The sequence below is a fragment of the Gallus gallus genome, chromosome 12 (assembly GCF_016699485.2).
Source record: "Gallus gallus isolate bGalGal1 chromosome 12, bGalGal1.mat.broiler.GRCg7b, whole genome shotgun sequence".
Lineage (NCBI taxonomy): Eukaryota > Metazoa > Chordata > Aves > Galliformes > Phasianidae > Gallus > Gallus gallus.
The window spans coordinates 4,431,174-4,451,668 of NC_052543.1; the positions used below are offsets into that span (position 1 = coordinate 4,431,174).

Here is a 20,495-nt window from a genome sequence, read left to right on the forward strand (position 1 = left end):
GCCCATTGCTCAGCCTGTCTAGATCTCTCTTAATGGCATTCTGCCCTTCAGGCTTGTTGACTGTACCTCACAGCTTGGTGTCATCTGCAAACTGCTGAGGGTGCACTCGATCCTGCTGCTGTTGTCAATAATGAAGATGCTAAAGTGCACCAGTCCCTGTACTGACCCCTGAGGGACCCCACTTGTCACTGATCTCCATCTGGATGCTGAAGCTGTTGACTGCCATTCTCTGGGTACAGTCTTGCAAGCAGTTCCTCATCCATTGAATAGTCCACCCTCATATCATTCCAATACGCGGAGAAGAATTTTGTGGGGGACTGTGTCAAAGTCCTTTTCATCATGAAGAGTTTGTTTCTGTCAGAACAGGCATTTCTGGCAGCTGTAACAACAGCAGAAACAGGAAACATACAAAAAAAACACTGTTGGCACCTGAGAATTACTGAAGATGTCTCATATCTTTCTATTTCTTGATCCCTGGAAAACCTCTTGTCAGAGAAAATACTGTGTAATTATTGATCTGACGTGGTTTTTGAAGATGATGTGTTTTCTTTCATGCCTGTCTTGTGCTATTTGAATCTCTCGCTGTTATCTGTATCCAACCTGAACTTTAGAAACTGAATTGGTGAGATTTTCTGGATCTGTTCTAATAATATGCTTATCTTGAGGGACAAATCTAGTCCTCTAGAACTAGAGGGAATGGAATGGCTTCAAGCTGCGCCAGGGAAGATTCAGGCTGGACGTTAGGAAATACTACTTCTCTGAAAGGGTGGTCAGGCACTGGAATGGGCTGCCCAGAGAGGTGGTGGAGTCACCGAGCCTGGTGGTGTTCAAAGAGCATTTGGATGTTGTGTTGAGGGACATGGTTTAGCGAGAACCATTGGTGAAGGGCGAATGGTTGGACTGGATGATCCTGTGGGTCTTTTCCAACCTTAGCAATTCTATGATTCTATGAAATGGGTAATTTGCAATACATGTGAATTATTATTTGTCAGAGTTGTGGCTACATTTAGAACTAATGGGCTAATGTGCCTTGGAGTCACTGTTTTTAGGGTTGTGTGACTTGACTTTTATCTGTGCAAGTCAACTCAAATGCAGTGCTTCAAATATCCTTTTTTTTTTTTTCCCCTTGATTATTCTTTATTCCTGTTTTTATGGCCTACTACTGCATCTCAGCAGTGTCAATTCACAAATTCACCACTTCTGGTGGTTTTTTTTTTTTTTTTTTTTTTTGCTCGTATCTTTTGGCCGATCGGTTGGGCACGTGTATAATTTTCTGTAAATACATACTGCGGCCTGGCTGCATCATCAAGAATACCGGTGAATACCTTTCTCTTCTTTGTGTTTTATGATGTTGGTGTCTCTAAGTCTATTGCATTGGTCACACAAATTCCCAGTTTCAAAACTGTGCTGTTTTGAATAAAGGCAAGAACTGAGGATATAGTTCAGCCTTTCTTTCTTCCGGAGTAAGGCATTGTTTGAGAGGCTGCACTACAAACATGAGAGATGGGATCTGCTGCAGTCACCTTGATTGCCAAGTATATTCAGCTTATGTTAATGTTAACATAACACTAGGTGACTTGTTTGAACTACACCAAATCTAAAAGTTGCGTGTGATTGCTAAGGTTTTGTGTAGCATTCAGTATACCACATTCTCTTAATTCATTTTATTTACTAAATCTGTAGAAATTGAGTGATATTAAATTAATGCCCTTTAGCTGAATGGATTCTATGGGTGCAGGTCTGTTAAGAAATGCAGCTGCCCTTCCCTATCCCACCTAAACACACAGAAATCTCTGGCACTCAAGATAGTTGGTGTTAATGCCCCAATAATCAGCATGAGTAATTTAGAATAAGTAGTTCTGAAGAAAAGAATGGGAAAGCAAGCCAAGCCTTTTCCTTAGGAGGACTGGGGTCATTAATGGAACAACAGTAGTTTGGTCTGTAGTTTGATCCCCAGTGTCTGGGTCCTCTAAGGAACAGAGGCATGGTTTTGCTGTTTATACACATACAAGCAAATGGAGACTATCTTGAGTTTATCATCCAGAACTCCCTCTTCGGGGGCTGCTACCAGCCATTAAGCCTTTGAGAGGAAGCAGTAATACCTGATCAGGCATAGACACACGTGACAGAATTTCATCTTCATGGCTGGATGTAAAAGAAGATTGATGATTCTGCTTTGCAGTTATGCTCAGAGGGCTGCTTAAGGAAGATAATTTTCCCACATTTGCATTCAGCTACTCCAAGTGTATCAATTTCCTCTGAGGATGATTTTCATTTTACACAAGAAGAGTTTCCAAGGAGGTGCTAGATTTACAAGAGCAGTTGCCAAGGGCCTCCAAGGGACCTGACAGATTTACAGACTGATGACATACTGCCAGTGTAGTCTCAATGGGAATCTGATTTGATATAAATAATAAAGAATTGTTCAAGGGCGATGTCAAAAAGTATATTAGGCCACAAAACATTGTGGTTTGTCTTGATGTAGTTTCTCTTACAAAAGGGAATTGAAGTGTGACTGGTGGTGTTTATTTATGACAGCTCTATACTTTTTCCAAATTAAAAATCAGCTTCATCATTGCATTTGAATTCTGTTGATCTTTGAGGTGAAGCAGACTGCATAAAAATCAATAGGCAGTTGATGAAGATAAACTCACTGAGGGAGGTGGGAGTGTTAAATGAAAATTACTTAATGATTACTTTTTTAAGAGCATGTATATCTTAGGCAGAACGGTTTGTTAGTGGGTAACTCCAGGCTTGGGGATCGCTTAGGTGGGCCTTTGAAAAACTCCAGGAAGATAACAACAAAAACTTTTGGGGGTGGTTCTGCCCCCCCCCAAAACACTATTGTTTGCAGATCACGTCTGTGCTAGCACTGGCAGTATTAGAAAGGCAACCCCATTCATTTGTTCTTTTGTCCTTTATAGAAGGACTTGCTGCCTTGTCTTTTGAGTAACAAAAGCTTTTTTCTTTCTGAGGGACAAATGCTGTCTGAGTGAATTCTGTATGATTGGTTTCATTTTATGAGACCATTGTGTTTTCCTCTTACTGCTATTTTTGAAGCTGCAGAAAATTGCAACAGAAATGCATTACAAGGGCAGAGCTGCTTACATGGTGCTTTGCTTCAAGTGGTTAAAGAAAAGTGAGTTGCCTAAAATATGGCAGCTAAGTACGTGAATACTCATATATGTGCTAGTGAAAAGCCACGTGTACTATGGCTACAAATCTATTCATTTATGGATGTACTGTTGTTCCTATTATATCAGAGGTGAGGTGGGGGAATAATATTCCTTCTTTATAGGTAATAAAGATGTTGCCCTGAAGCATATTGCATTAAGACTCCCTGAAAAGCTATTGCAGCTTATTTTTGACACAGCGTATTATGAGGATTAATCACATTCACGTATTGCAGTCGAGATTAGCCTCTTGCTCATTCCTTGCAAACAGTTTAGAAATTGCATTGGTAGTGGGTAACACTGAAAAACACACAATATGGAAAAAAAAAGGAGGAAAAAAAAAAGTGTGCAGGAGATTTATGGGCAGTTTTCTTCCTGTGGGTGACAAAGGTGTGCATATTGAAGTATCCATTGTACTTCCCTTGGGAGTAGAAAGACATATAAATAATAACACTACAAAGCAATGGCCACAATGAGTGCAACATTACCCTCTGGTGTCCTCTTTGAAAAACTGATGGAAACTATCAAGGCCCAACTCCATGCTTGCCTTGCTGCTCGTGGAACCTTTGGGTAGCAAGGGAGGAAACAATGCAGATTGATGCTGGAATGATTGCTACTTGGTGTTGCAAGAGTGATTGCTCTTTTTTTGGACCTTTTGGCTTTAAGGAACAGCCAAGGAATATAACTGGGCACTTTTCATCTTTCATCTACTGTTTTGTTCCGCTTGGTCTCCTACTCTTTGACAGTATAGTAAAAAGGCAGTCTGCTGTAACAGCTCGAGCCTTTCCCAGCAGGTGTGGAGTTCAACACTGCTCTCCTTGAAGAGGTTAGCTTTGAGACAAGAGCTTGAAGCTGAAGAGCTTTGAGTAGCAGCAGGTAGCTGCCCTGAAGTGCAGCACGTCAGATTTGTTGCTGTGTTTTGCTTGCTTCTGGATTAGGGGCATAAGCCAGGGGGAAAAAAAAAAAAAAAAAAAAAAAAAAAAAAAAAAAAAAACAAACCTCTGGGTTGAAGAATGTTGTAACCATTAAAGCAAAAACAAACAACAACAAAAAGATAATTGAAAAAACAACAACCCACCACACAAAAAAACAAACATCAAAAAGAAATGGAGTTGTTGCTTGATACTGTGGAACACAAGAGATCATTACACTCTTGTGTGTCAGCCTGTCTCATGTTTGAGTGCAAAATATATTGCTGTCTACAGGTATTTTTTCATCACTGTTGTATTCATGCACTTCAACAGGGATGACTAGTGTGAGAAGATTTATGTGGGTACCATACATTCTGCTGTCCTTATCACTTGTTATGCTGAGTTGATGTCTGTGCAAAGCATTATGTGAGTCTATCTGCGGATTTGCTACATTTACTTGTTTTTTTCTACTGGGCTACAGTGAATAATTAAGACGGGAGCAGGAAGGCATTTGCTGGATTTGTGAGAAGTGTTTGTATTTCTGAAGTGTTTGGTTTAACAAGATGTCAGTTGTCCAGCAGTATTTCTTCATGACCTTTCTATCTTCAGGATCGAGGGTTTACTTGTAGCCAGTAGAAATGAGTGCTTTTCCAGTGGGAAGCTGGGGACTGGGGAAATGGGAAAGCCTAAGGACCTGTGCAGAAAGCTGTAACTCCGCTGACCTCAGTACACTTAAGAGTAGTTACTGTTGGAGTTCTGTGCATTTAGACATGGTTACGGGGAGCATGAAATTCTGACTTCTTTGGCTTCTGTGACATTCTAGGGGGAGGTTCCTCATTTCACTAGGAGCATTGCTCTGTCTAGGGGAAGATGGGTATTAGGAAAAAATGCTGCTTTCAGTATTTTAATCTTTTGTTTTAATAAGACTAATTCAGTCCCTGTTACATAGTACAACTGTTGCTGCCACAAATCATTGTCACTCCTCAGATGGCAAAATAGAAGAATTTGCATTCAGTTTAGAGCAAGGCTCTGTATTTCATTTGAATGATGGTGACAGCTTCTTTAAAATCAGAGGTGAAACTCTATCAGTGGTTGGACGTGCAGAAGAATCTGAAAAATATGTAACAGGAATACTCTGAACGATTTGTGTTTGAGGATGTCTGAACTCTTGCAAATAAATGTCTTCAACATCATGGTTTATTTCTAGGGAACTTTATTTAGCAGGAGCATGAGTTATCACTGTCATGTAACAGTTAATGTTCACAGTTTTTGTGAAAGATCTACTACTACAGAAATAAAGAGCTTGCTTTGTTTACGGGGGGGGAGGGTGGCGAGGAACATCCTTCAGGCAGTTGTTTATAGCTGCTGACATGTAATAGAACACAAACATGCCTTTGCTTGTGGAATCTTAGATTGGCATCTTTACAGGGAATCTTCAAGGGTAGCTTAAAGTTGACACTTTGTCATCTGGCAGTGATAAGCCCTAAAAAGAGCTGTTGTATGCACTGGAGTGTGTTATGCATAATAAAAATCACTGCAAGAGTTAGAAATGGTAGTTTGTATTCAGCAGCTGAATTATGTGAGGTATGGAATGCTGTCTTCTGTGGAACATTCTCAGTTAAGGGGAATTGCTAATAAAAGGCTGCAAGATTTGGTCCAGTAGATCTTAAAAAGTGTAGTGCTATTTGTGGATATGATTGGCAGGCGTAATCCCTTTCCCACTCTGCTCTGCGTCTTTCTTTTCCTAGTCTGTGCCAGCCATTAGACCAAAACATAATTAAATCTAGTCTGTCAGAACCAAAGGTAAAAGTAAATCATTCAAGGTACTATTTTTCCTTAGAAGGAAGATAGATATGCACACATCCCAGTGGGATTATGGTATCTATTTTTGGTTTCTTTAAAAAAAAAGTCAGCCACATTGTTTAATATAATCCAGTGGTGATCTTTTGCTAACTCTTTTAATGGCGTATACATCTTTGGTATTGCCTTCACAAAAGTAATGATTGAATGGGAGATGTTACTTTTAAAACAATATATGATGCTACCATACTTGTTCCTTTCTTATATATTAAAGATATCAAGTAGTTATTTCCCTTTAGTTGTATCACTTGATACTTCTCATTTCTTCTGTAGCATGAGAAAACAGCTTTCCTCAGTTTCCCTTTATCTTTCACTAAGGCACGTGATGACTTGCTGTTGTACCATCCTGGTGTTTCCATTTTAAAAAGTAGCCATAAAAAAGGGTTTAGGGGTAGGAATGACAGAAGTCTGAGCTGCAGATGTATTAAGTGGGGAAAGGAGACTGAGGGGAGACCTTATTGTTCTCTTCCAGTTCCTGAAAGGTGCTTACAGCGAGAGTGGGGTTGGTCTCCTCTCATTGCTGACAGGTGACAGGACGAGGGGAAATGGCCTCAAGTTGCACCAGGGGAGGTTTAGGTTGGATATCAGGAAAAGCTTCTTTACAGAAAGGGTTGTTAAGCACTGGAATAGGCTCCCCAAGGAGGTGGTTGAGTCACCATCCCTGGATGTGTTTAAGAGCCGTTTGGATGTAGTGCTCAGAGACATGATTTAGTGGAGGGCTGTTAGAGTTAGGGTAGGATGGTTTGGTTGAGGTTGTGTTCGATGATCTTTAAGGTCTTTTCCAACCTGAGCAATTCCGAGCAGTCCTTGAGTCTCACATTTCTTCCCTCAGCATCTCCAAGCAGTGTGTCACCTTCAAAGATGTGGCAGGGAACGTGGGACCTCATGGAACGCAATCAAATAGAACTTAGACTGGGAAGGACTTGTGGAGACAATCTGGTCCATGCATGTGCATTGGGAGTACTGGTATCTGCATTTAAATGGCTTTTAGAAAGATTTGAACAAATAAGGAATTCTATGTATGTCACATGGGTTGTTCACTTTCTCTGCTTCTTCCAATTCTGTCGTTGAAAGCAATTTTTTTTAACTGTACAGAGATGAATATTTCTCTCCTTACTGTAACAACTTTGTGGCACTTTGTTTAGGCTTTCTAAAACTGTTCTTTTTCTTCACAGTAATGTGATGTAATCTCAGCATCAGTGAGTGCTGAGAATAGTCACCACTTAATAGAAGTAAGCCTTTAGTTTGCACAGTTTGAAAGTGTATTTGGATTATGTCCATTACAACTGAGATTAGTTTAGAGCTAAATCAAAGAAGGAAAGGACACTGTATCTGTGCTATGCAGATAAGAACTAATATTTGCCTGTGAGGAAATCTGGTTTGTTCTGCCACTCTTATTTTAATTATGTACCCACTTGGGACCATTTGAGTGCAAATACCATGCATTATTCTTTGGGAGACCTTGCTTCCTGGTTATCTCCAGGAACAAAGTGCTTCAGAGGAGGTTGGATGCGTTGCTCACATTCAGTACTGTGCAACCCAGGAAGCTTTCTATTTTTCTGGAGGGAAGATGCAAGCAATCAGCTGTTGTCTAAGAACAGAAACAGATCTCTTTTTTTTTTTTTTTTTTATATATATATTTCATTTTAGGAAAAAAATGCCTTTTGGAAAGCAAGTGGTTATTAAAGAATAAATAAATAATTAGGAATGTAAATCAAAGCTTTATGATTTAAATTCAGGTTTTATTGTGCTGGTTACTGGGAAAAATAAAGGAAATTGTTGTGTATGCATTGGTATGAACAGGTGCAGCAATTGCTTTTGAAATGAGTCCAAGCAAGTAACATTAAGTCCTCATTTTACAACTCACTGATTGCTGTGCAAAGAGCAGAACTTCCCAGCAGCATAAGCAGATATAATTCCATTGATAGCTTTGGCTCTGAGCCTATTCACTTAAATCAGAACTTAAATTCATGCCTCAGTAATCAAAACCTATTATATTATATAGGTCAGTATTGGTTTTGGGACAGTTCTCAGTATTTTTGAATGCTTACCCTTCCCAGGTTAACTCTGCATTCCCAAAAAGGACCATGCTTGACTTTTTAGCAGTGAGGTCTTGCTTTAGTACACAGCTTTTTGTTTGCTTTGTTCAAACAGGCAAGAACAAAAAGGAAATTAGGCTGAGAAACACTGACATCTACAACCTCTGTTAAGAGACACAGAAGAGGGATGACCGCACCTCCTCAGCCTCAGTCCTACTGACCAGAGCAACTTTGCCTTGAAAGATCCTGATTCAGCTATGCTAACCTTCTCCAGTATTAACTTAATTTCCAATATGTGATTGAATTTCGCTGGTTTAAAGCAAATCTTATACATTTTATGATGTGATGTAAAAATAGTGTTTTATTTGCCATCATTTAATCGAAAGAGAAGTGATGCTCTCTTAGAGCAGCGTTATTTGCTTCATGTTTGAATGGTGACATTTCCAACTTAAATGGCCCAGAAAATTGTTTTCTGAAAATAAGAAAAAATAACTTGAGATGGCTATTGTACATCCAGCACTCACGTTTGCAGCAAATTGCCAGCCTTTTCAATACCTGACACTATGACAAGTGCTCAGCCTGCAGGCGTGAGCAAGTGATGAGTTATTCAGGTCTTAGCTTGCAGAGTTGCTGCTGCTAATGTCATGGTTGGGGCTTTTTTGAAAGTTGATAAGCTGAGCAAGGACATTCTATTGGCATGCAATAAAGACAGCACCTCATAATGGTTCAGGTTTTGTTTTTCTTTGTTTAATTCTTTGTTTAAAGGAGTGCTTCTCATAGCATGCTGTACTCCATTCCAAGTTGTTTGAAGTTAGTAGACCTGAAGTCCCAAGGATAGAAAGCTGTTTATGTCACTCAGTGCTGTTTTTCTATCAGTTCTCATGTGTGTCAGATAACTCTTATTTTCTTTGTTGGAGCTGTTGCCTTAGTAGCTTTTTCAGATCAATTTTTTGTTTTAATTTTGCTCAATAGGAAATCATACCTCGTGAAAACGCTGCAATGGGAAATTATGCATAGTTCATTACAAGTCTTGTGTATTTTAGAAAAACTCCATTTGGATTTGATTGTCAGAAGATAATATTTGTTGCTATTATCTGTGTCACTGTGGGTCTGCCTTTTTAGCTACTTTTTAGAAACTTATAAGTGGCAGGTAGCTAAATGATACTGTGTTTCTGGCGTAGGCTGAGGGAACTGAGCTTTAATGTACCAAAGGTATTCTTTCTGGGTTCCTGATCAGTCCTCATCAAAGAGAGAAATGTTCTCAGAGAGATACTTCTGTGGTTTCTACTGAGTCCAGCAATTGCTGCGATGGGATTCTATGGGCTTAACAAGACTGCAGAAATACCTGTAGGCAAAGACGTGAGAAGTAAGGGAAATAAGGCTTGTAATTATTTTTCTCATTCTGAAGTTTGTTCTTTGATTTAACAGCTTCCTGGAATCTGGAGATGGCACCAGTCGCATCTAAGGTAGAATTTGTCAGCTGTTAGAAAAGAACTACAGATGCACAGAATGCAATTACCAAAGCTGAAGCTTTGCCATGATTCTGGTTATATTTCTCAAAAAGTGTCAAGGAAGACTTCTATAGCAGTCACAAATTATGATACTTACCTTTCGATGGGATGCAACTGTAAGCACATTATGAGGAATACTGCTGCGGAAATAATTTGCCTGGCATATAAATTGTTTCTGCGTGCCATATTGCATGTGATAGTATTCCTCAGGAGACGGGAGAGAGACAGCTGAGCTGCCAAGCAATTTAGATAAATAGTCTGAAAAGGACAAGTGTTGGTTACAGGAGGATATAGGTAATTAGTACTGCTTGTTGTTCCAAGTTTATTTCTTCAACTGAGCAGCCATGTATTACACTGCAAATAACTGAAACTACTTTGGACTCATCTGTAAATTAATTTGCATGCCCAATGGTACCCCATATTTTATAGCTTGGAGTTCTTTGGGACTGTTAAAGATTTCTTCCAAAAATCCTGGTTATTCACTTCCTTGAGCAGAACCTGTGACGTTGCCTAAGCTAGAAGAAATAACAGACAAAGAAGCTTTTAAGCATCATGAAGCAAGAAAGACTTCGAATCTAGATTTTATTTTTTTTTTAAGTCAGTTCTAGAGTAATGTGTCTAAGATCTCTCTAAAGAGAGAAACAAGAAATGCTAGAAACAGCATAGGACTAAGCATAATGCATAATGGATGGACTGACGGGCTACATTGCAATGGATAGGTCTTTTCCAGAAAGTGTACTGAAGAATAAGGTTTATTTGTTTGTTTCTTTTACCAGGAGGTGAGAAATGCTCAAATCTTAATATTCATTCAGATTTTTATATGTTACTTTGACCTCTGGCTTTCTGAAGGCCAGGGGAGCAGGACTTGGAAAATCCTGGAGTGTACACAAGCAAGAGACACCATCCAAATGTTATTTCAGACAGTAAATACAGAGACTCATTCTTTTCATATATCCTGTCTGTCGTTGTTCTGGATGTCTGGATAAATTCCTGAAATCTTATCATACGATAGCGTGTTTATCCTCATCACAGACTTATTTCACTTATCTAAGGTTTCTGTTTTGGATGAGTGAAGACATAATGATGCAGTGTAGTTCTCTGTTCTCTGACACATTTCCAAAATGACAGCATTATTCCCTAGGGTTGCTAGGACTGTAGCCTGGAACCCCTTCATAAATCCTCTCTTGATCCTGTGACGTATCTTTGAAAGCCAAAGATCATTTGTCTGCACGATTTGTCTGATCTGTACTACAATAGAAGAACCATCCTACTAACCCTGGTGCATGTATGCTTCCAATGCTTTTAAAATCTCATTCTTGTTTCATTGTTATTGAACATGAACACCCAAATGACTGCTGTTCCTTTTCTGCAGTTCTCTTTTGGTGGTGGTGTCTCCTCACTGCTTCTAGTAAAATATTCCCTCTTGACATGGCAGCTGAAAGCAAACATGTTCTCAGGCTTCACAAAGGGCTGAGGTGGTCCTTCCAGTCAGAGAGAACATGGCCAGTGTGTGAGAGCAGTTTGGGTTGTTGTTTCTTATTTGTTGTCTGCTGTGTGCATTCTGACACTGCTCCTCTTCGTCTGGAGATTGTCCCAAATCCAGCCAGAAGCAGAGACAAGCTAGTAGCTTTTTGAACAGAACCAATACCAGAATGAGAATATGAAGGAGCTGGAAATTCAGAAGCTTGAGGGATTTCCTACACCACAAATTACAAGCTCTTTCCTACTATAGCATGTGGTGAGTTCTGTTGCCATGATTGTCCTCTCCAAACATAGTATATGCTTGGCCTCATAGTATTGCCCTCACTCACTTTTTCTGTATCAGTTCAGGATTCCCAAAGGACAGCAAGTGTGAAGAACTGCAAACTCAGCTGTCCCGAGGGGGAGTTCATATGTCTATAAACCCATCACAATAGGAAAAGATTAAGTGGAAGAATAGGAGCTGAGGCAAGGCTCTAAAATGCTTGTTGTTTAAACTCTTATTGTGGATGTACATTTTTCTCCTTTACCCCAGTCCCAGTAGTGCAGGCTCGTGAGCCACAGCTGCTGGATGAGTCTGTTTGGGCTTAGTGTTGGTGCTGCCCCCTTTAGCTGCCTTATTTCATTACAATTACATGATTTTGTTAAGCCTCTGTATCCTCTCAGGCCTGTCAATGGAACCTTTGCACAAGAGTGTGTGTTCAAAGTGTGTCTGGCAGTGCCTTTCCATCATAAATCGTGAATGTTTGCCGTGATAAAGTTTGAAGAAAATGGGAAGTGGTGAGTTTGGGTTGTATGGAGAATTTAGGTACTTTAGGGAGAGGACATGTTTTTGTTTTGTTTCTGTCCCCCTTTTGTTGCTTCTTTGGAGAACTGCACTCCCTAGATGGAAGACATAATGGCTGTATGAATTGCTATTTAATCAGGGATGCTAATTAAATCTTAACTTTTAATGCTTTCATGGGAGAGCTGTGAATGACTTGCAGTGGCTGGAATTGCAATTGCAGGAATTAAGTTGCTCTCAGCTCGGTGGGATCTGAAAGTGCTATTTTATGAGGGATATTTAGGATATCTGGGGTTTAGAGGCATTTTGCCTTCTTCCTCACTTCTCTTGGTCTGAACATAATACTTGTTGTTGCTTTTAAAGGGAAATAATCTGAAATAGTGAGGCAGTGAAGTATAAAAAGGAACACATTCATTTCAGACTTTTAAGTAGTGTTTTGTATGTGTATAATTACAGTAGTACATCCAATTTTATGACATAGAGTTAATGTAATTGTTGGATAAATACAAAGCCATTCTTAGCAGAGTACTTAAATTTTCAGCATTGCTGATTTAGTTTTCAAATTCAGTAGGGGAACCAAGTTTCTTTGTCATGACTATCTGCTCTCTATCAGATACCAATGGGTTCCTACTTTTGGGCCTTGGTAAATCTTTTCAATCAAGTGGGTCAGCCTAACTACAGTGGATGAGATGGGAAAAATTTTGGAGACAGTGGTCTATGGAACAGCAAGAACCATTAGCTGAAATGGAAGAAAATCTTTAGCGTACTTTTCAGGCTTACGTAGTAGAGAGAAAAAACAAAGCAAAAACTGTATATTACAACAAATAGTATGCAGATCTGCTTAGAGATTAAGGATAGGATCTATTTATTTGTATCCCCCAGAATTTATAATTTATATTTTGTTAAATATATATTAATGATATTCTGTAATAATCACTGTAAACTTCTTGTCCTCTAAGTGTTGGTTCAGTAATAACATAATCTTGTATCAAATAACGTGTCATTCCTCTATGACATAAGGGACAGAAGGGAGAAGAAAAATATTCTTCATATTTTTGTCTCTCACTGTCTCAAACACACATCCTCTTAAGACAGCTTGGAAAGGCACAGTATTTGGGGGGGGAAAGTAATTCAGAGAAATGTCCAGTATCTGAGGTAGGAGAGAGTACAAAATGGACTTAAGAGATTTTAAATAAATAAAAGCATGAAATAATCCTAGCCTCTGAGGCTATAATAGGAGTTCTCAGCTTTGGTTTTCATAGGATTATAAAATGGCTTAGGTTGGAGAGCCTTTCTTCACAAGAGAGTCACTCCAGCTGTTTGATCACCTTTGTAGCCCTTTTGCCAGAGAAAATCCTTCCTTTCCTTCCCTCTTTCTCCCTCATTACTTCAGCAATTGTTTCTCTGTTGGGTTGGAGCTAGTGAAAATGGAAATGCAAAAATGAGGGTGAACACAGCAAAGGTATGTGAAGTGGGCACAATAATGCCATAAGGCACAATGCCAGATCTCACTGATCAAAGGTCATATGGTCTCTCTTTACTTAAAGAGCACAGGTTAGGAAGTTTCATTTTCTTTTGGGTGAGTGTATTAATGTAGCGCACTGCATTCTTGCTCAGCAGTGTGCCGCTTCTGTTGCTGAAGTATGCTAAACTGTAACACCATGATGACAAACTGGCAAAGACTAATTGAGGGCAACAGAAACTGCATACAGCAAATGACATTGAAATTGCCAGTGCCAACATAGTTGAGCAAATAAAGCTAACTCAGCAAATGAGCATGGGTACTAGACATGCAACAGTGGGTTAGCTGATGAGCTTACTTGAATGGGCTGTATCCAGCAGCGAGATAGCTTTTTCAGAGCCATTTTAACTGTCTTGGTGCTGCACTGCATCGTTTAGTGTAGGCATGTTCTGTAGTTTGTGCTAAATTATGTGATGCATGGAATTACCACTAGCACCCTGAATTCCTCTCATCTGTGTATAAACACAGTAAAGTAATCTGAAATAGTGCCATCCTGGCTTCAGTCCACTCTCAAGCAGAAGAGATGATTTTGACAGTTGAAACAAAAGCCAAGTCTTTCTATTTTGCATTTTAAACCTGTACCCAGAGCTGGGATGAACTAGTTTTGTCATTCAAGATTCTTCCAAGTCTGTTCTATGCAAATCTTGTTCAGATTTTGGGTTACTCCTACCCTGTCCTTGTGATCAAACTCTGCAATGCAAGGAGGGAAATCATTTGAGAGAGTGCATTGGATTTGTGAGATAGATGCCCAACCAAGGTAAACCTACCCCACAGATGTCAGACTTCATACTTTATGCGCAAAATTCTGGATACCCAATTACTAGTGTTCCTTCAAATAAATGGAAATTGGTGAGCCAACTCTTTTGGGTACTGCAAATTATGCTCTTATTTTGTGACAGGAAAAAGACAGGTGTTTTATAAACTTGTTTCTTTGGAGTTCATAGTCAACAGAGTAAGTGACCTTTGAAAACTTGAATGCTACTCCTTTACATGCTGACTCACCTCTATATACAAAAAGGTTGTACTGTGAAACAATTTCAGCCACTCTACTGTATGATCCACAAGTTCTAGAAAATGTACCTTTTGACTGCTAGAGCCAATTCCAGGTTGATCAGTTCCTGTTGGCCTTGGCAAGCATCTTTGGGTGATCCTGCCTGTGCGGGGAGGTTGGACCACATGGTCTCCAGAGATCCCTTTCAACTTCATCTGTTCCATGATTCTGTGATTCCTTGATTCTTTTGGATGATTGTGGCCATCTTATCTTTTTTTCATATCGCTGTAAAATAGACAAATGATCATATATTGCTTTTTAATGTTTAAAAGCTGTTACATCCAATGTTCTAATAAGGAATTGCTCTTGGTAAGAGAACTCTGAGTTATTGTGCAGGGCTGATATTTCTGTAGGTTGATCCAGTGAGCAAATACATGCTTTTCTAAGATCTATTGCACATTTTACCTAGAAATCGGCTTCTACTTTAACAGATTGTCTGAACAGTGCTGAGGTTGTAAATGAAGTGGAATGCATCGATCTTGAGGAGCTGCTACAGGAGGATTATGTGAAATCTTTGAAAAGGAGTGTGGAATTGAACATATACTAGTGTATGGCAGCAGAGGAATGGAGCCAGCCAAAATAACTTCAGGAGTCTGGAAGCCTGCTGACAAATAACATTGCTCATCTATTATCCATAAGCAGCTGAGAGTACTTGGTTGGCAAGAAAACATAACTATCCCAATTTTCAGGCTATTTTCCCAAATAAATTAAGAGACAGTATTATGCATCTGTGATTGCCTAAGGACACTTCTTTCAGATCGCCATTTGAGGAAATTCTGGCACAATAATCTAATTTGGATGCACTGAAAATAGGGGTCATTCATTAACACATGAATGCCAGAAATGTGTTCCATAGTGTATAATATGCACAACTTCTTCCAGTGAGGGTCCTCTCTGCCAGCTCAGAACAGAGCTGAGTGGCAGGCATGCTATACAGGTGATTAAGACTTGGATTTCCAGATGTGCTTTAGGATCACACCTGAAACTGAATTCCTGATGGTTTTAGGAGTTTGTATGCTTAAATACTAATTATAGGTCAGACCAGAATTGGTGTTAGAATGCAGAATCAAGTACTCTATGGCTGCTGCTGGTGGTGGCTCACATTACACTGTTGGTTTTCTTGTTTGGTTTGCTGGTTTGGGAGTTGTTTTTTTTTGCTTGTATGGTGTGGTTCTTCTCTCTCTCCAAATCCCATCCACGTATAGAGAATTCACGTGACTTGAGTAATTTTAGATAAACACAAAAATATTAATTTTTGAGAGAAACTGAAATGGACTTTACAGATTGAGGAGTAGGTGGCCTACTGCTGCTCCTGTTGGTAAGGGTGGGGCAAGGCAGCTAATTGCTGACTTAACCAACATTTTGGTTATAGCTGGAGTTCTTGGAGCAATCCAGATAGGGAGGAAGCTTGAGCTATGTTTGATTTGCTGTTAATTGTATTAATAACAGAGCTGTTGTCCAGAAAAGGACTACGTTCTTGAATTAGAAGTATGTACAGATTTTATTTTTTCTTGAGTTGAAAGTTGATTTTATTTTCTCTGAGAAACTATTCATCAACATAGCTTGTGTTCTGGATATCTTAATGTAGTTTTTATACATGCTCAGTCATTAGTTTGCAAATGATGATTGAATTAGCAAATTAGATTAATATACCCTTGGCAAATACAGCAAACCTTGCAATTGTATGGCTGTAAAAGTCTGAGGAAGGAGTGTGAAGAAAGCAATTTCCTAAAGGAAAAAATCATGCTGAATTATTTGCTGCAGCAAATAAGATTTTGTCTGGTATAATTAAATACATATAACTGATTTTTATTTTTCCTAGACTGTCAGATGGGATTAAAGTGGTATCAGTACGAGTGTTCAAATCACCAGGTGTGGGTCTGGTTTCTTGTATTCTTCAGGTCAGGTATAAATAAATGTGTCTGGCAACCTTGCAGATTGGTGCAGGCTCCCAGACTTATCCATTTTTAGAACAGAATAAGCCACATGTGCAATTACCTGATATGAAAACATTTTTCTTCCTTTTTAAACTTTTTTCCTGATAGAACGTGTACCTTTAGGAAAATTCAAGCTTAACTTAATCTGCAGGCAGAAATGAGCAAATCTTGTATCTTCTATGAATAATAATTCATTCAGATGGCTTATTATTAGAAGAGATAAGATAATCCTCCCCTTTGCCTCCATGGGCAGGATGTTTACCTTCTGACACTCTAGGTTGGACTTTATACTGAAATATTATGTTAGACTCCTCAATATCAAGAAAAATCATGTATTGTACTTACTGATTCTAAATAAATTTCTACCTTGGCATGAACAGCTTTCCTTTTACAACCTAAGTGGACAGTGGGTTGAAACTGGAAAATTTAACACTTTCTCTTCGGCAAGGCTTGACTTACTGACAAGGTTTCTCAGTCACCTTCCATGTCTCATAAAACAGCCCATTTGCCTGGTCTTTGCAAAGGGACACTTATCCCTTAACTTATCCAGATGGCATACTTTTGTCTAGGACATGCAAATTTGCTGCTACTTGTTGGTCTGGACTTCTGATCAGCTTAATTACCCCAGTTAAGTACAGCGCCTGTGTGGCACTGATGGGTCTTTCAAGTCAAGCTGGCAAGCACTAGTTCTGCGTTATTGACTTTGAGGGGAAAAATGTCCCAGATATGGACTATAGTTTTCAGGTTGCAGAACTAGTCTCTGGATCTGAATTGTCCCGTTCTCTCCTTGAAGAGTGGGTATTCACCAGATGGTGTCTTGTCTTTCTGTTTGATAATAGTGGCAGGCTTTAATTAATGATAGAAAGCAATAGTCAGCTTTCAGTCATGAGTAATGTAGGTGTTGGTGCATGGATATGTTTTGGTCAACTTACTGTAAATAAAAATTTTGGGACGGTTTTTTAATTTTTTAAAAATCCTTTCAGAAGGTAGGAAACAGTCTGAGCTTATACTGAAGTTAGCAAAGTGGGTATTTGGTTATATATTTTAGATAAATGACTGTGTGAGAGCTAGCCATTCTCAATGGTCCCAAATTCTGCTGTAGAAAATGAGAAGTGATGCAGACAGGAGGTGCCCAAGGAGATTAAGTTTATTTCTGATGACCAAAGCAGCAAAACCTAGAAGTTTCTTGGCATCTAGAAAGCTAGAGATGGGTTAAACCTAGGTTACAGTGATTGGGTTATAATGCACCATTTCTCATTACTGGAAACCTTTTCAAATTAATTCTGTTCTAAAGACTAACAAGAATCATCCCTCAGAAGGAAGGATGTTCAGAGTGGTGCAATTGTTTTAGAGCAGAATCTGTCTCAACTGTTCCAGTGTAGACTTAAAATGACTTGGGCCAGGAGTGAAACCTTGCCGTGTTGGTATTACAATGCTGTTGAGCCATCAGTTAACAACAACAGGTTTTCATTTGCAAAATTGTCAAATATACCTTAAGCTTCTTTCTTTTTCTTTCTCCTACATTGAGTCAGCTTCCTGATTGTCCTTATCATTTCAAGCCAGAGAGTTTTATAGATTTGTTGGGCACCTCAGTATTGCAGCTTCAAATTCATGATTTGGCAGGAGAGGAGGGTGGAGAAATTCTTGTTTTGAATTAAATAGCTTTAAGTTCAGAGTGAAATCCCATTTAAAATTAAAGGTTTGGATTGAAGTTTGAGGATCAAAGAAAATAGAACAGAAAGAAAAAGTGGCTTTAGCTTGGAGCTGCATCTGAAAAAGCTAACCTCAAATTCAGGGCTTTCTTTTCTTTCTCTCTTCCCACTCCTTCCTTATCCTCCAAAAAGGATATTTCCTTTAGTTTTTCCTGAAAGAGGCTTAACGGCATTAATATGTGCATGTGCCTGCAGTCTTTTATTATTTTTTTTTAATGGTTTGCAGTATAACTGCATCAAATCAAATGTATCAACAGTAAAGCCTTTTATTTAGACTGAAAATAGGGCTATTTAAAATAAGCTATGATCTAAAATCTAGAGGCAGTACTCAAAATAGAATCATTTAGAATTAGCAGTGTTGGCAGCTGCTATTGTCAGTCAATAGGCTTGGAAATTGGAAATACAGCATCTGCCATAGCTGCCTCCTCTTCACCAGGCTTGGGGAAGTTCAGTCCAATGTTGTGTGTGGCTGCTAAAATTGGCTAAGAGTTTTTCTGAGTGTTGTGGGGGAAAAAATATGAATCGCATTAAAGTGATGCAAATTACAGGAAGCTTGCCTTGCATAAAGATGGCATCTAGAACTCTAAAATTGCAAACTGTTACCTCTGTTTGTCAGAATGTATTTCTACCCCTGAACATGATGCATGGAACTTCGTGAATCCTGTCTTCTAGGTGGCTCTCAAAGTTTTAGACAACTTCTCTCTCTGGATGTCATCCAAAGTGACTTGTCCACTGACACAGAGAAAATCTGATCTCAGATGTGCCAAGATGTCATCCTGTGAAGAACTTGTCCATGACACATCTAGGCAGTGTTTTCAGATTTAAGACAAACCCGAATAACCCAAAATTTAGAAACTGGAGGTGGCAGAAGAAGAACAAAAACCAGAGGGGAGGCATCCAGGACAAAAACATAATCTTTTCATTGCACAAAGCTTGATGCTCTATTAAATAACAGCTTTTGTAGTTTATGATTTATTTTCATAGTATTTTTGTCCTTTTGTCTTCAGAGTAAAACAGAAAAATGAAACATTTCATTATTTTTCAGGCTGATTAAGACTCATAAACACTGAGATCTCTCTTCCCACATCCTCCCCTACTCAGATCTCTCAGGTTTTCCTCATAAAGGAGATGCTCCAGGCCCTTCATTGTCTTTCCAGCCCTCTGCTGGACTCTCTCCAGTAGTTTCTTGTCTTTCTTGAACTGAGGAGCCCAGCACTGGACACAGTACTACAGATGTGGCCTTACCAGGGCAGAGTAAAGGGGAGGGATCGCCTCAGCTCAGCCTTCTGGCCCCACTCTTTTTAATACACCTCATGATTCTACTGGACTTCTTGGCCACCAGGGCACATTGCTGGCTCATGAATCAACCTGTTTTCCACTAGAACAACCAGATCCTCTGCAGAGCTCCTCTCTGGCTGCTCAGCCCATAACCTGTACTGATGCATGCAGTTAATTCTCCCCAGGTGAAGGTCTTTGTACTTGCCCATATTGAACCTCATGAAGTTCCTTTCTGCCAACTCTCCAGCCTGTCCAGGTCTTTCTGAATGGCAGTACAGCCTTCTGTTGTGTCAGCCACTACTTCCAGCTTCGTATCATCAGCAAACTCGATGACAGTACGTTCTATCCTTTCATCCAGATCACTGATGGAGATGTTAAACAAGTGTCAGGTACTGGTTCCAAACTACTAGTTACAGGCCTCCAACTAGGCTCTGTGCCACTGATCACAAGCTCTGTTAGTCAGCCAGCTCTCAATCCACCTCACTGTCCACTGATCTATTTCACACTTCTGAAGCTTATCTACAAGGATGTTACAGGAGACAATATCAGTAGCCTTGTTGAAGTCAAGGTATAAAAAATACACTTTTCTCCCCTCATCTACTTACATGACATCATAGAAGGCTACCAGTTGGTCAAGAATGATTTCCCTTTGGTGAATCAGTGTTGACAAGTACTGTTAACGTTTTCTTTGATTCCCTTTGTGATGACATCCAGAATAAGCTGTTCCATCACCCTTCCCAGGGATGGAGGTGAGGCTGACTGGCTTGTAGTTTTGCAGTTCTTTCTGCTTGCTCTTTTTGTAGCCTGGAGAGACACTGGCTTTTCTTCAGTCCTCAGGCACCTCTTCCGTTCTTCATAACCTATTAAACATGATAAAAAGCAGCTTGGCAGTCACTTCTGCCAGCTCCCTCAGTGCCCATGGTTGCATCCGCATTGAGTTTGCCTGGATAGTCTCTGGCCAGATCTTCCTCAACCAAAGGGAAGCCTTCCTTTCCCCAAACTCTTTCCCTTGTCTCCAGGATCTGGGATTCCTGAGTGGCAGACTTACAAGTAAAGACTGAAGCAAAGAAAGCATTCAGTATCCGCCTTCTTGGTGTCCTCTGTTACCAGGGCACCCACCTCATTCAGCAGCGGATCTGCATTTTCCCTAGTCTTTCTTTTGCTATTGACGTGCTTAAAGAAGCCTTTCCTGTTGTCCTTGACTTCCTTTGCTATATTTAACTCCAAGTGGGCATTAG

General features: G+C 39.6%; 1 protein-coding gene and 1 long non-coding RNA gene across 7 annotated transcripts in view; one reads left to right on the forward strand and one right to left on the reverse strand.

Moving 5' to 3' along the window:
* SLC6A1 (solute carrier family 6 member 1) overlaps positions 1-20,495 on the forward strand; it is a 59,093-nt gene that overhangs the window by 10,215 nt on the left and 28,383 nt on the right. The window lies entirely within an intron of this gene.
* LOC107054455 overlaps positions 1-20,495 on the reverse strand; it is a 143,416-nt gene that overhangs the window by 6,335 nt on the left and 116,586 nt on the right. For 2 of the 4 annotated variants that reach the window (XR_005839387.2, XR_005839384.2), the window contains exon 4: positions 12,606-14,555. This is a non-coding gene — a long non-coding RNA (uncharacterized LOC107054455). Of the gene's footprint in view, positions 1-7,568; positions 11,122-12,605; positions 14,556-20,495 lie in introns of those variants that run through there. The other 2 variants (XR_005839388.2, XR_005839385.2) reach the window with 2 other exon arrangements.